The sequence below is a fragment of the Protopterus annectens genome, chromosome 16.part0 (assembly GCF_019279795.1).
Source record: "Protopterus annectens isolate FY-2018-M chromosome 16.part0, PAN1.0, whole genome shotgun sequence".
NCBI lineage: Eukaryota > Metazoa > Chordata > Ceratodontiformes > Protopteridae > Protopterus > Protopterus annectens.
In genome coordinates this window covers 348624128-348636628 of record NC_056750.1, presented here as the reverse complement: position 1 = coordinate 348636628, position 12501 = coordinate 348624128, and the positions used below count along the sequence as shown (strand labels likewise).

The 12501-nt window shown below is 39.3% G+C and overlaps 1 protein-coding gene across 1 annotated transcript in view; it reads left to right on the top strand.

Moving 5' to 3' along the window:
• ZDHHC12 (zinc finger DHHC-type palmitoyltransferase 12) overlaps positions 1-12501 on the top strand; it is a 706764-nt gene that overhangs the window by 264370 nt on the left and 429893 nt on the right. The window lies entirely within an intron of this gene.

The window sequence follows — 12501 nt, the reverse complement described above, 5'->3', positions numbered from 1 at the left end:
CATGAAAGTACAATTCTGACTCTGTATTTTCAGGTCTATTATTCTGCCTTACTATACTAGAATGAATTCACTAAGAATACCCTCACTCTACCAGCTCCCTGATGAAAGTTTACAGGGACCTTCTTTTGTAGTCACCTTATATCTGTATTGCTAACTACTATAATCTGGTTTGAAAATACGGCTCTATGCCACTTGACTCTTAATCTGAAAATAACTTTTCTTTATCTGGTAAATAAACTTGCCATTTCCTTATTGACCACTGGGTGTCACTTGAGCATTTATGGCCTGTTTGGATTGAAATAATTACCCTATTACCTAGATCCATAGTCTTTAAGTCTAAGTTCTGATGTATGTGTGATGTATCTAAAACCTGAACATTATTCTGAAAATCATTGTCTTTTAATTCTCTGGTTTCTAAAACTGCTTAGGCCAGGTAATTCTTTTAAATCTGCTGTTCCAGAATAGCATGGAAAAAATGCAATACACATCCTTAACTTGTCTCTCTGAGTCTTTTTAAGTTAGACAGAGTACAAACTGTTAACCCTGCCTATTTTCTTCCTTATCTCTCTGTGCTGTAATGGTAAAATTACACTGTATTTATATGCCTATGTTTTTTACCTTATGATCTGGTGCCTTATTTTTCCATAATGTCTCTCCCTCTTATAGCAAATTAAACATTTTTCTGTTGTCCATTGATTTAAATCTTCAAACATTGTACTGTTTAGTCCATTTTCTTTTTTTATTGTATAGCCTATCAAGCTTGGTGGCTGTTTTATGAAGACTAATTGAAATTGGCAGTAGAGGAATACCATTCTAGCTAATCTTGAAGCATAATTACCATTTACTGTATTAACTTGTATCTGTATTTTTTTTATTTACCTTTTTAATTTTTATGTGCTGTAATGGATCTCTGCCTCCTAAATATGTGTCTGAAGTATCCTGTAAATATTTATGAGCTAAAATATTTTTCTAAACCTATGCTCCCTGTATTTCAGGTCTATACCTTTGCATTTTCTGCTAGCATCCATTTAACTTTCTGACTTATGTACAATAATTATGGAAAGTTCACTGTAATCTGTAAATTAATTAACAGCTTAAGCCTGCTGTGTTATGCCTTGATGTAGTAGAAATGTATGATGTAATAAACCTGTCACAAATAATTGTGTCACTTTACCCTTAAAACTGACTGAATAATGTCAAGCAGAAATGTATAATTGAGTATTAATACTATATTCTGAAATTGATTGAAATGTACTATACTGAACACATAACTGAGTATGAATGTCATATTCTGAATCTTGACTGAAATTTACATTACTGGACATCTAAAATAGCTTTGTATAAATGTTATAATCTGGAAACTAACTAAAGGAGTAGTTTTTCTCCAGTGTTACCTGAACACAGATGAAAATAAACTGAAATCTGGTAATATCGTAATCTGGAGAATAAACTATTAATACCTTTTTGTCAGTATTGTCTGACGATAAATAAAAGCATAAACCAAAATCTAGTACTGTTATAGAGCTGTCTGAAAACATGAGAACATTTCCATACTTCTTTTAACTTCAAACAAACCTTGAAGGAGTAACTGAAACGCACAAAACAGTCGACTTCTGCACCACAGCTCTTGCCAAATTTAGGCCTTACTCTGCATTGATGAGGTATTGTAAGGCCTGATTTAATGTCCAAGTGTCCTTTTTATAGTTAAGCCTTTTAAACCTCTCCTTTTTATCTCTTTTGCAAGGCTGGGTGGTTCAAATTTTTGATTGTATTTAAAATTAAACTGGAAAATCAACCTGGAAATTATTTAACAATATTTGCAATGCACAAAAAAAGTAACAGGTCCCTAAAATAATATTTCCAGCTTTAACCATTGTAAACTGATATCATTGCTTGTTGCCCTGACTTTATTTACATTTTTCTGCATGAAATAAACATTTGCCGCTAATAAACTCTTGAAAGTCTGTAAGCAAACTGATAATGTCATACTACAGTGAAATGGAAAGGCTGTAACTTTATTATTAAATCAAATTAAAACCTTAGTTTTCCTGTCATAACCTTAAATGAAACTGAAGTAGTAATCTGACATTGTGCACTTCTGCACCTGTATAAAATTAATCTTAACTGTTGAACTTTTTACATTTACTCTCATGACCATCAAGTTCTAACATACTGTTCTGTGAGTGAAACTCCACCCACTGTCTTTACATAGTCATTTCTTTGGCTGACATCATTTAGCTTTTCAGTACTACCAAATCCTGCAAGGATTTGTTATGATTGTCTACAATTTTCATAGCTAAATAGTAAGCTGTAACTGCATAAATTGCCACTAAGAATATTAACTTGATCTTTACCATACCGCCTTATGCCATACAGTACTGTCTTTAATTCAGCTCTTTGAGCTGGCTTGTAACTCAGTTACTGGTGTACTTGGTAAACTGCAATTTCTGCATGAAATGTATACAGTCTTGTACCATTTGCTTACTAAAGTTGAACTGATTTAATTCTGGAACTTTGTCAGTCCTTTATACAAGTATGTGAAGTTTCTTTACCTGTAAGTTTATTTGTATGTCCTTTATATAAATACATGCCATTTCTTTATATGGTATACACATTTATTACTAGAGTTGAACTGATCTAATTCTGAAACTTTACTTTTCTGCCCTTTTTACAAGTATAACGTAGGAGTTGAACCTGTGGTTGTAATGACACATAATATTTATGGTGCATTCTTTTCACGCATGGGATCTGAACTTTTGACTGTACTGTCACTTATAAAATGTAGCATTGACTTTAAATTTGCATTCTGGAAACTAGCAAACATTATTTAATGTTATGAATGCTTTCCTGTCTCTGTATCAAGATATTATGTATACACTGCAACACTTTACTACCATAAAACAAAGCTCTTAACAATGTCTGCTAAACAAAGCAATAGCACAAACAATTCATTTACCAAATCTGTAAGTGAAAACCCTTTATTCTGCAAATTAACTTGACTGTCATTTCTGGTGTACCCTAAACAACATAAATGCATACAGTTACCCCCTTTTTTTCTAACTGGCTACACCCAATATGATCTGAGTGCAGTACTGTTCCATACAATCTTGTTACTGAAGTGTAAAGGAACATACAACTCTGATGACGTCCATACCCTAGTACAGCGCTGTTACACTTCAAACTGTTAGCTGCTGTAATCTTTTACCCTTTAAATCCTGACAAAACTACATTTGTGTCCTCTAATAAAGGTCCATCTGTAACTGAAGTTGATTTGTCTGTATTAATCAGTACATTATTCCATTATTTTTCTGTAAACAATGAAATGTAATTTATTTTGGCAGATAAATGCTCTGGTTTGCTGCTGGACTGCCACACCCTTTATAAATGAGCTGAAAATCCTTTGTTATAGAACTAGCAACAACACTGACTTGAGCTATGGAATGCTTTTTTTTTCTTTACTTTGTTCTGAAACTGTAATTTATAGTGAAGTCTGTATATTTATTTTATCAGACTGATTAAAGTCTGCACTCTTATCCCCCCCCCTTGCAATATTTGCCCTGGCCTGCACACTGTGTTTACCATATTGCTACTTAACTCCATACTTTGAATTACATGTAGCATTTACAGTGATGTTTGAAAACTGTAAATCAGAATTAGTGACAGAAGCTGACTCATTCCGCAAAATTATGAGATAGTGTGTCTGTTGCAATGTGCTGCTGTAAGTTCACCCTTTTGTGTCTGGAAAGATGTAACATTCCTGAACTAATAACCTTGAACTTTAAATGAACATTTCTGGAACACAGCTTTTTAGACTGTTTACCCAATTTTTAACTTTAACACTAACATTTACTGCTGTCTTGACTGTAGAAGTAATACTTGACATTTTAATACAAAAGGTATGCAAGTGACTTTTATTGATGTATTTTAAACTTTTCTGAGCTTTTTAGCTAAAAAGTGCATATAAAGTCTTACATAACTTTATGATTCTGGAAGAACGTGTCCTGTTGTCTGCAGCTTTTTAAACTTTCTCTCGCTTGTGTGACATCACTCTGGAAACTTGACATTTTATGGAGATGAAGTACGTAACTGTTAACTGGATAATGTCTTTTTATGTTCTGAAGGAACACTGCTGAAGGTTGCAGATTTTCTGAAGTTGTGTTGGTCTATTGAAGTAAATGTTGGTGCTCTTCAATTTGTCTAATGGCTGCAGTTGTATGCAAAGGTGCGTTGTCTGCTCTGTCTGAAGTTTACATCTGGAATATCAGTGATGTCTTACTGAAAGGTTTGATGTATAAGGAGTAACTGTAGTGCTGTTGGCTGTGGCCTTACTGTGTATGGAGTTGACTGTCTCCCATCTGGAAAAACACTGGTGTGCAGCTGAAAAATCTGTTGTGAAACTTTTACTGTAGTTACTGATAGACTGGAAAAAGTGTCACTGTCAACTGTTGATGAAACCTTTAAGTTAAGTTGGCTGCTGCACTAAAAATGGTACTTGGAAGCATTACTCACTACAGCTGTCTGTTGAAGTTTTGGAGAAATGTTCCGAATGAACACAGGTACATGTGGTGCTGATAAGGTTGCTTGGAATGAAACACTGCTCTTCTGCAGTTTGCTCTGTAGAACACAGGTAGTCTGACTGCTGATGAGGTTGCTTGGAATGAAATACTGCTGTTCTGTAGTTTGCTCTGTAGAACACACGTGGTCTGACTGCTGATGAAAGGTTGCTATGGCGTTTTGGGACTTAAAACTGTTTATCCCATTCATAGTGGCTCACCGTTGAAATAATTGATAAGACTGTAGTATACTGGATTTGACTGGAATGAAAGTCTTTATCTGTTAATTACCCAAACTTGTACTGAACAGGTGCAAGTCTCTTCTTTATGGGCCATGTGTTTTGTACTTTCACAAAACATATGCTGCAGACATGGTCGTTTGGTTAATAATGCTTTAGTAGATGTTAACCATATTAGAGTACTGCCTTGAATAACAGTGGTGATCTGGAATGCTGATAAATATATCCAAAGTTCTGCATGTATATTCTGATAATATCGACTGAAACAGTCTTTTCCTCCTGAATAGTATGAATATTTAACCTGACTTCTGTACTCCGGCTTCTTGAGTGCAGTCCAAAAGCTAACTTCCTTTCTGGGATGCTGGATATTTAATCTTTTCTGTATGTCAGTCCAGGCTAACTAATTTCTTGAATTCACTGACTGTGTCTGGAGTATAGTCTTATAATACCAAACACCCTGTAATGTTTTATATGCCTCTTTAGCCTTGGTTTCCCAAGTCTTGTCTTGCATGTGCCTTATCTAGCATTCTTTTGCAAGTACCTCTTTCCCTTGAGAAAGGAATTTTCTGTATTGAGGTATTTCTGCACATCTTATGCTTTATCTTTCCTTTCTAATGAATTGTCTTTCCCTGAAACTAAATGCTTACATGAAAACACAAGTCTGAGTCTATATTTTCAGGCCTATTATTCTACCTTAATGTACTATAGTGAATTCACTAAAATACCCTCAAACACATTGTAAACATGTCATAAACGTTAAAAATCAGTAAACACTATAAGTACTGCTATACAGTAACTCCTCCATTTATTTGTTGCATTTAATTTAACTGTCAGGATATATTTGTCTGTTTAATGACATTGCTAATGTCATCTAGAATTTACTATCATACTACTAGATCTCAGTGTTTTATTATAAACCATATGCTATCTTTAGAAAACGTTCTTATGTATGCATAGTTAAAAGATTTCTCACAAAACTTTACAGTACTTTGTGTAATGAGTTTGATTAGAATGGACACAAATCTAAGACTGTCTTTTTTTATTTGTCCTGCCGAGCTTGTATAAGTTATACAAAACAGGTTTTTAAGTTCTTACTAGGCCGTTGACCCTAGAGGAACTTTAGAAGCCTAGCCATGCATTCCCATGAAGCTTTTCTAGACTTGAAATGTAAATACAAAAGTAACCAAAAACAGCAAAATATTTACATGTTACTCCTTTCCATAGGGGACAAGGGTACTACTCCAGTAATTAATTTGCAGTTTCACAGCCATTTGTCCAGATTGCATTTGAGTAGAGTAAAAGTACTTTGTTGTATGTGGATAGGAAGACTATTTCAAAGAAGTGGAATTCTTTGTGACACTTATCTATCCCGCCTGCATGTTCTGTTTTTCACAAGAGTTTAAGAACTCTTGAGTGGATATTTATGCCACTGTTTGACTTATGGATGTACAGTAGGTCTAAGAGGATATGATCTGTTGAGGTACTGTATAGGATGCAGAGATCTTCCATTAGAAGACTATGATACTGAGAATAAGGACAAGGCTTTGAGATGATCATTGTAGTTCTTATGATTTATAGCCTAATTTCTTGGTGAAAAAAATGAGTAAATACTCCTGTTGTGCCATATCTTAGGACCTGCTGAAGAGACAGGTATGTATCCCAGAGATTCCCCCCGTCTGTGGAACAGGCTCCCCATCCATGTGAAGCAGAGTTCCTCCCTAACCCAATTCAAGTGGTACTTGGACAGTTGGATGGGGAACAGGAAATTCATCCCTGGATTGACACCTATGTCTCTAATGGGCACAGGCAACCTGTAAATGGTTCATCTCTCAGTCTCCTTCTTATAAATGTTTCATCTCCCAAGCCACTGCTTACACTTATCAAGGGTATCAGAACTTGTCAGAAATTTGGGATGTATGGCTAGACTTAAAAAGGCCCTTGTGGTCGTTAGCCTAGTAAACACCCTATGAACCTAAATACATGTCAAAACGGGCATTATACTCAATGATCACCTTAACTAGTGCTGGATACATTGGAATGATCACATCTGTGGACCTAGACACCATAGCCTTACTAATAAGCTGTACAGTGAAAAAAGCACTTTCTTACAATAGTGGCTGCATGATAATCGTGGGGCAGTTTGTTTTCTACATAAGTTTCCCATTCCGTAACTAGTGGATCGATTTTCAAGGGTGAGTAGTCAGTATGATGCCTGCAGGGAATGTCGTGCTTGCCAAAGGGTACTATTAGACCTATTTTGGAATTTAGTTTTAATTCATGGTTTTGACACCATCTGTTTGGGAACATCCCTTTTAGAGGATTTTGGAGTCATCTGGAGAGTTAATTTATTTTTATTTAACATTTGTTTACTGGGAAAGTCCGACTGGACACAGGTCCATTTTCAGCAGAGGCCTGGGGAGAAAAGCTCCAGACAAGTCATAAAAGAAATAGGTGATGTAAACAATACATAGTCTATGGTAATCAAGTTATAACATAGTCAATGTACAAATACACACGGCGTAAAGATGAGAAACATTAGATTGCAATTTTGTATAGTACATAGTAACAACAATATACATTCTTTACATTAATGTTGATGATATGTCTATACAATCACATGTACAACAGTCATCACTTATCATGGTATTATAAGTGGGAAATGTCCTATGCTACAATCCTCCACTTGCGTTGATATCAGCCAGGAGGATGTTGGTGGGTAAGAGTGGTAAGATGATGTAATTGAGTTATTGTGGCTAGTTAAGATGTTACTAGTAGTATGGGTGAACTGGCATAACTGAGAGCTGAGCATCATGCAGTGGAAATATAAGACAGGGTTGAGTAGCTAACATAATGTTTAGGTGGTAAAATAGTTCAAGATTTTTGATCAGTATAAGCCAAGTAGAAACAAGAGTAGTGGGTTTTACAAGAATGCAGATTGGTTAGTTCTGTTGGTCGAAAAGAAAAAGGTATGGTATATTGGGTTGAGGTGAAAAAGATTAAGTAAGTGTTTAACCTGGGGAGTTACAGGACCATCACCAGTTATTCATGTAGTGTGCTTTGAGGTGCTTTTTAAATGTTATAGTGGAGTTAGTGGAGGTCAGATGGGTAGGTAGGGTATTCCTGGCCTTGGAAATAAGGTAACTGAAGAGAGATTTACCTGTGTCATTATTTATTTTGATGACTTCCAGGCAATTTTGTGTACTAGATCTTAAGGTTCTTGATGTGGAATATGGTTTAATTAGATTCTAGAGTTTTAGTTGGGTAGTAGTACATTCTGTTAGCCAATGCCAATTGATTTGAGTTTCAGAAGCTGAGGTAGCTCAAGCCAGTTTAGTTTCAGAGCTTCACAGTGATGGGTCCTATGTTGGGATTCAGTAGCAAATCTGGCAATTTTGCTATAACAAGATTCCAATTTGTTCAGATCCGTTTTGTGGAGGTTTGTTGGTATTGGGGATGCGTAGAGGAGGATAGATAGCAGGTGTGTCTTGGCTATAGTGGATGTCCTTCAAGGATGCATCTGCAGTCATAACATATGGGTTGTCCTGCCTTAGGCAGCCCTTCGGTCGGCCTGATTCCAAAGTCTGGGTCTGGCCTCGGCTGATGTCGCACTTTCCCCGACGTCAGAGCGTCTGGGGTATAAAAGCATCAGCCGACACCATTTTCCTCAGTCTTTCTTGCCGCGCGGTGCCCGAAGCAGAAGCTGTTCGCAAGTGCCGGTCGGTCAGATCCAGAGATTTCAGCTACCGAAGACTTCAAAAGCTAAGTACCCGTTGGGGACTCTTTCTTGCCTCAGCCGATGTCAGACAAAGTAAATAATTGTTTAACTTGTGGGAAACAAATACCTCATAAGGATTTCCATTCTTACTGCCTTCCTTGCGTAGGCCCAGACCACGACGTATCGGCCTGTTTAGCCTGTGCCTCCTTCAACCGACGAACTCTTAGACGTCGGTCGGAGTTTGCAGAGGAATTTTTTGGAGCCGCTTTTGCTTATAAAATGCCGTCGGAGACTCCGACTTCGCATATGATCAAAAAACGCAAGGAAAAGGACCGACACTCGCGGCCCGCAGTTTCGGCTGAAACCACGGCTAGGCCTACCGCGAGTGTCTCGCTTTCGGCCGAAACCGAGTCCTCGGAGATTCCTTCTTCCAAAACCATACTCTCGACCGCCGAGCCCCGAGAGGCCCCGGCTGAGTCGGCTTCAGAACTATCTACCGAAGCCAGTGGTCAGGATTTGTCCGACACCATACCTTTGGACATTTCTACCCCTGCACGTGGGGCTGCTAGGCCCCCAGCTTCTATGTCCATTAAGGCTTTTTCTAGGGCTAAAGCTGCCAAACTTTCAAAAGCTTTGCCTGCCAAATCTACACCCCAGAGGCCTTCCTCTAGTTCACAGATCCTCAGCCTTGCTGAGGACCTTATCTCCTTAATTAGGGGTTCACAACCTCACCCAGACAGGGCCTCTCAACCTCCTACAGACAAAAGGCCCAGGACTGACCCTTCTGAACCCCTCTCCTCAGATGATTCCACGGATGGATCTGAGTTGTCAGACCACCAGGTGGGGCTTTACTCGCCTTATGAGGATTCAGATGCAGAGGAATCTATCCCTTCGGCTTCCCCTCCTGAGGAGTTTTCCTTTGGGGAGACTTTACACTCCATGAGAGAGCACTTTCAATGGCAAGGTCAGGATTTCTCTGATTCTAGAAAAAGATTAAGGACCTTTTTGCATTTGTCTCAGCATAGGCCCTTAGCTATACCTCCTGTTCTAAATGTAATTGATGATGTGTACAGTGATGTCAGTACAGCCCCTGATGCTCTTCCTCCGGCCCCTGCCAAACCTGACAGATATTACAGGGTCCCGGATTCTCATTTCCATCTGTATAAAGCCCATTCTGCAGATCCAGAAACTATTTCTCAGGGCCCTAAAGGGGTTGCAGACGCTACTGCCAAAAATCCCCTACCCTCTGATAGAGAGTCTAGAGCTTTAGAGAGATGGGGTAAGAAGGTGTATACATCTGCAACTCTTTCTGTCAGGGCATTAAACTGTCAATTCCATATGATACAGTACCAAGAGTATTTGTTAGATGAACTGAATAAGAAACTTTCTTCTCCTGAACCCCTAGACCGTAAATCCCTTCAGGATTTGGTACATAACTCACAACAGGTTAGTAATCATTTCTTAAAATGTGGCTATGATGCACTGGAGGCTTCATTTAGATCAGTTATGACTGGGGCAGTTATTCGTAGGCATGCCTGGCTGAAGGAGCAATCTTTGCCAGACCATGTCAAAGCTAAACTCCTCGATGCTCCAATGGAGAAACAAAATTTATTTGGCTCCCCTGCTCAGGAGATTCTGAAAAAGGTTGAAGAAAAAGCAAAATCTGTGCAAACAGTTAAAGATTTCCTGCAAGTTCAACCACCGAGATTCAGCAGAAACTGGCCTACAAAGAATTGGTCCTTTCCAGACTCGGATAGAGCCCAGAGAGGCAGGAACAGGAAGAAATTGTTAAAGGACTTGGCCTATGTCATACACCTGTTACAGGCCTTGGGATACACAGTCAACATCCAAAAGTCAAGACTAGTACCATCCCAAAGGATCACCTTTTTGGGTGCAGATCTGGACACAAACACCCAAATGGCCTTTCTCACAGAAGAAAAGCAAAAACAACTTCCAGATTACTCCATGATTTTGACAAGACAAACTCAGCTTACTGCAAGGAAAATCCTGCAGGCCCTGGGTTACATGACATCCTACATAATTCTAATCCCACATGCCAGGCTGCATATGAGGAAATTACAATGGTACCTAAGGAGTGTATGGTCTCAACACAGTCACAGTTTAGAAACCATGATACCAATCATTCCATGCCTTCAAAGGGAATTCCTGTGGTGGGCTCAGGCCTGCCAGTCCAACAGAGGGTTGCCTTTCAACAAACCAAAAACAAGGCAGATCATCACCACGGACGCCTCGGACCGAGGATGGGGAGCACACATGGAGGACAAATGCATCCAAGGCCTATGGCCTAAAGGACAGCTAAGCATGCACATAAACCAAAAGGAAATGCTGGCAGTGAGGCATGCAATCGAGGCATTCAAACCCTTCCTCCAACAAGGACATTTGTTAATAAGGACAGACAACACCACGGTCATGTGGTACATAAACATACAGGGGGGCACACATTCTTACCCGCTATGCCGGATGGCTATGAATCTGTGGGATCTATGCCTGAATCTCAGTATCCAACTACAGGCCCAATTCGTGCCAGGGAAAGAAAATGCACTGGCGGACAGCCTAAGCAGAACTACTATGGATGCTGCACCCAGACATCTTCAAGCTCATAACAAAGACATGGGGAATGCCGGAGATAGATCTGTTCGCCTCCCCACTTAACCATCAACTGAAGACATTCTGCTCAAGGACATACCACCCACAAGCTTGGAGGGTGGACTCTCTCTCTTTCAGCTGGAAAACCCTAACAGTATATGCCTTCCCACCTCTCCCATTGATGCACAAGGTTCTACTGAAAATCAGGGAGGAACAGCCAAAAGTGATACTGATAGCTCCGGACTGGCCAAGGCAACACTGATATCCACTATTGAGAAGCATGTCTCAGGCAAAATCATGGCCTCTTCCCCCTATGGCCTCTTCTTCTAACACAGAACAATTTCAAGACCCTGCATCCCAACTTGAAAACATTGCAGCTAACTGCCTGGAAAATTCCTTAAATCCCAATCAAACTGTTTTATCTCAGAGGGTGAAGGACATTATCCTGGAGGCTCGCAGGCCTTCCACAAGGAAGACATACTCAGCTAAATGGAAGAGATTTCTCATTTGGAGCACATCAAAGGGCACAGATGTCACAGTGGCAAACCTAGCACATATCCTAGAATATTTAGCAGAATTGTTCCACAAAGGCCTGTCCTATTCTTCCATTAAGATTCATGCTTCAGCAATTTCAGCAGAATACAATGTGGATCCACCTATCTTCTCACACCCTCTCCTCAGACAATTTCTGAGAGGGATCAAAAATGTTAAACCTCCAATAAGACCCCCTTTACCTGCCTGGGATCTCAACTTTGTGCTGGAAAAACTGACACTACCTCCTTTTGAACCAGCAGCATCAGCGGATCTACAGTTTCTATCTTGGAAAACTGCATTCCGTCTGGCAATCACTTCAGCAAGAAGAGTATCTGAGTTACACGCATTAATGGCAGTGCAGCCTTTTCTTATTTTCCACCAGGACAGAGTGTCACTAAGAACCAATCCTACTTTTATGCCAAAGGTGGTATCTAGGGTATCCTTGAACCAAGCTATTCACTTGCCTACGTTCTTCCCTAATCCACAGAATAAAGGGGGAAAACTTTTGCACACCCTGGATATACACAGACAACTACGCTACTACTTGGACAGAACAAAAACTAGCAGAAAAACTGACCAACTTTTTGTAGCATATGCAACCGGGGTGCAAGGAAGAGCAATTTCCAAACAGACAATTTCAAAATGGATAGGAAATTGCATTTGCTTTTGCTACTCCTTTCATGGAAAGACAATTCCTGAAAATATCAAGCCTCACTCCACAAGGGCCACGGCCACCACTACAGCCTTCCTACGGGGGGTGGCTACCAAGGACATTTTAGAAGCTGCTACTTGGACCTCCGTGCATACATTTGCCAAGCATTACAATCTACCTTTATACTCTAGATCCAGAGCA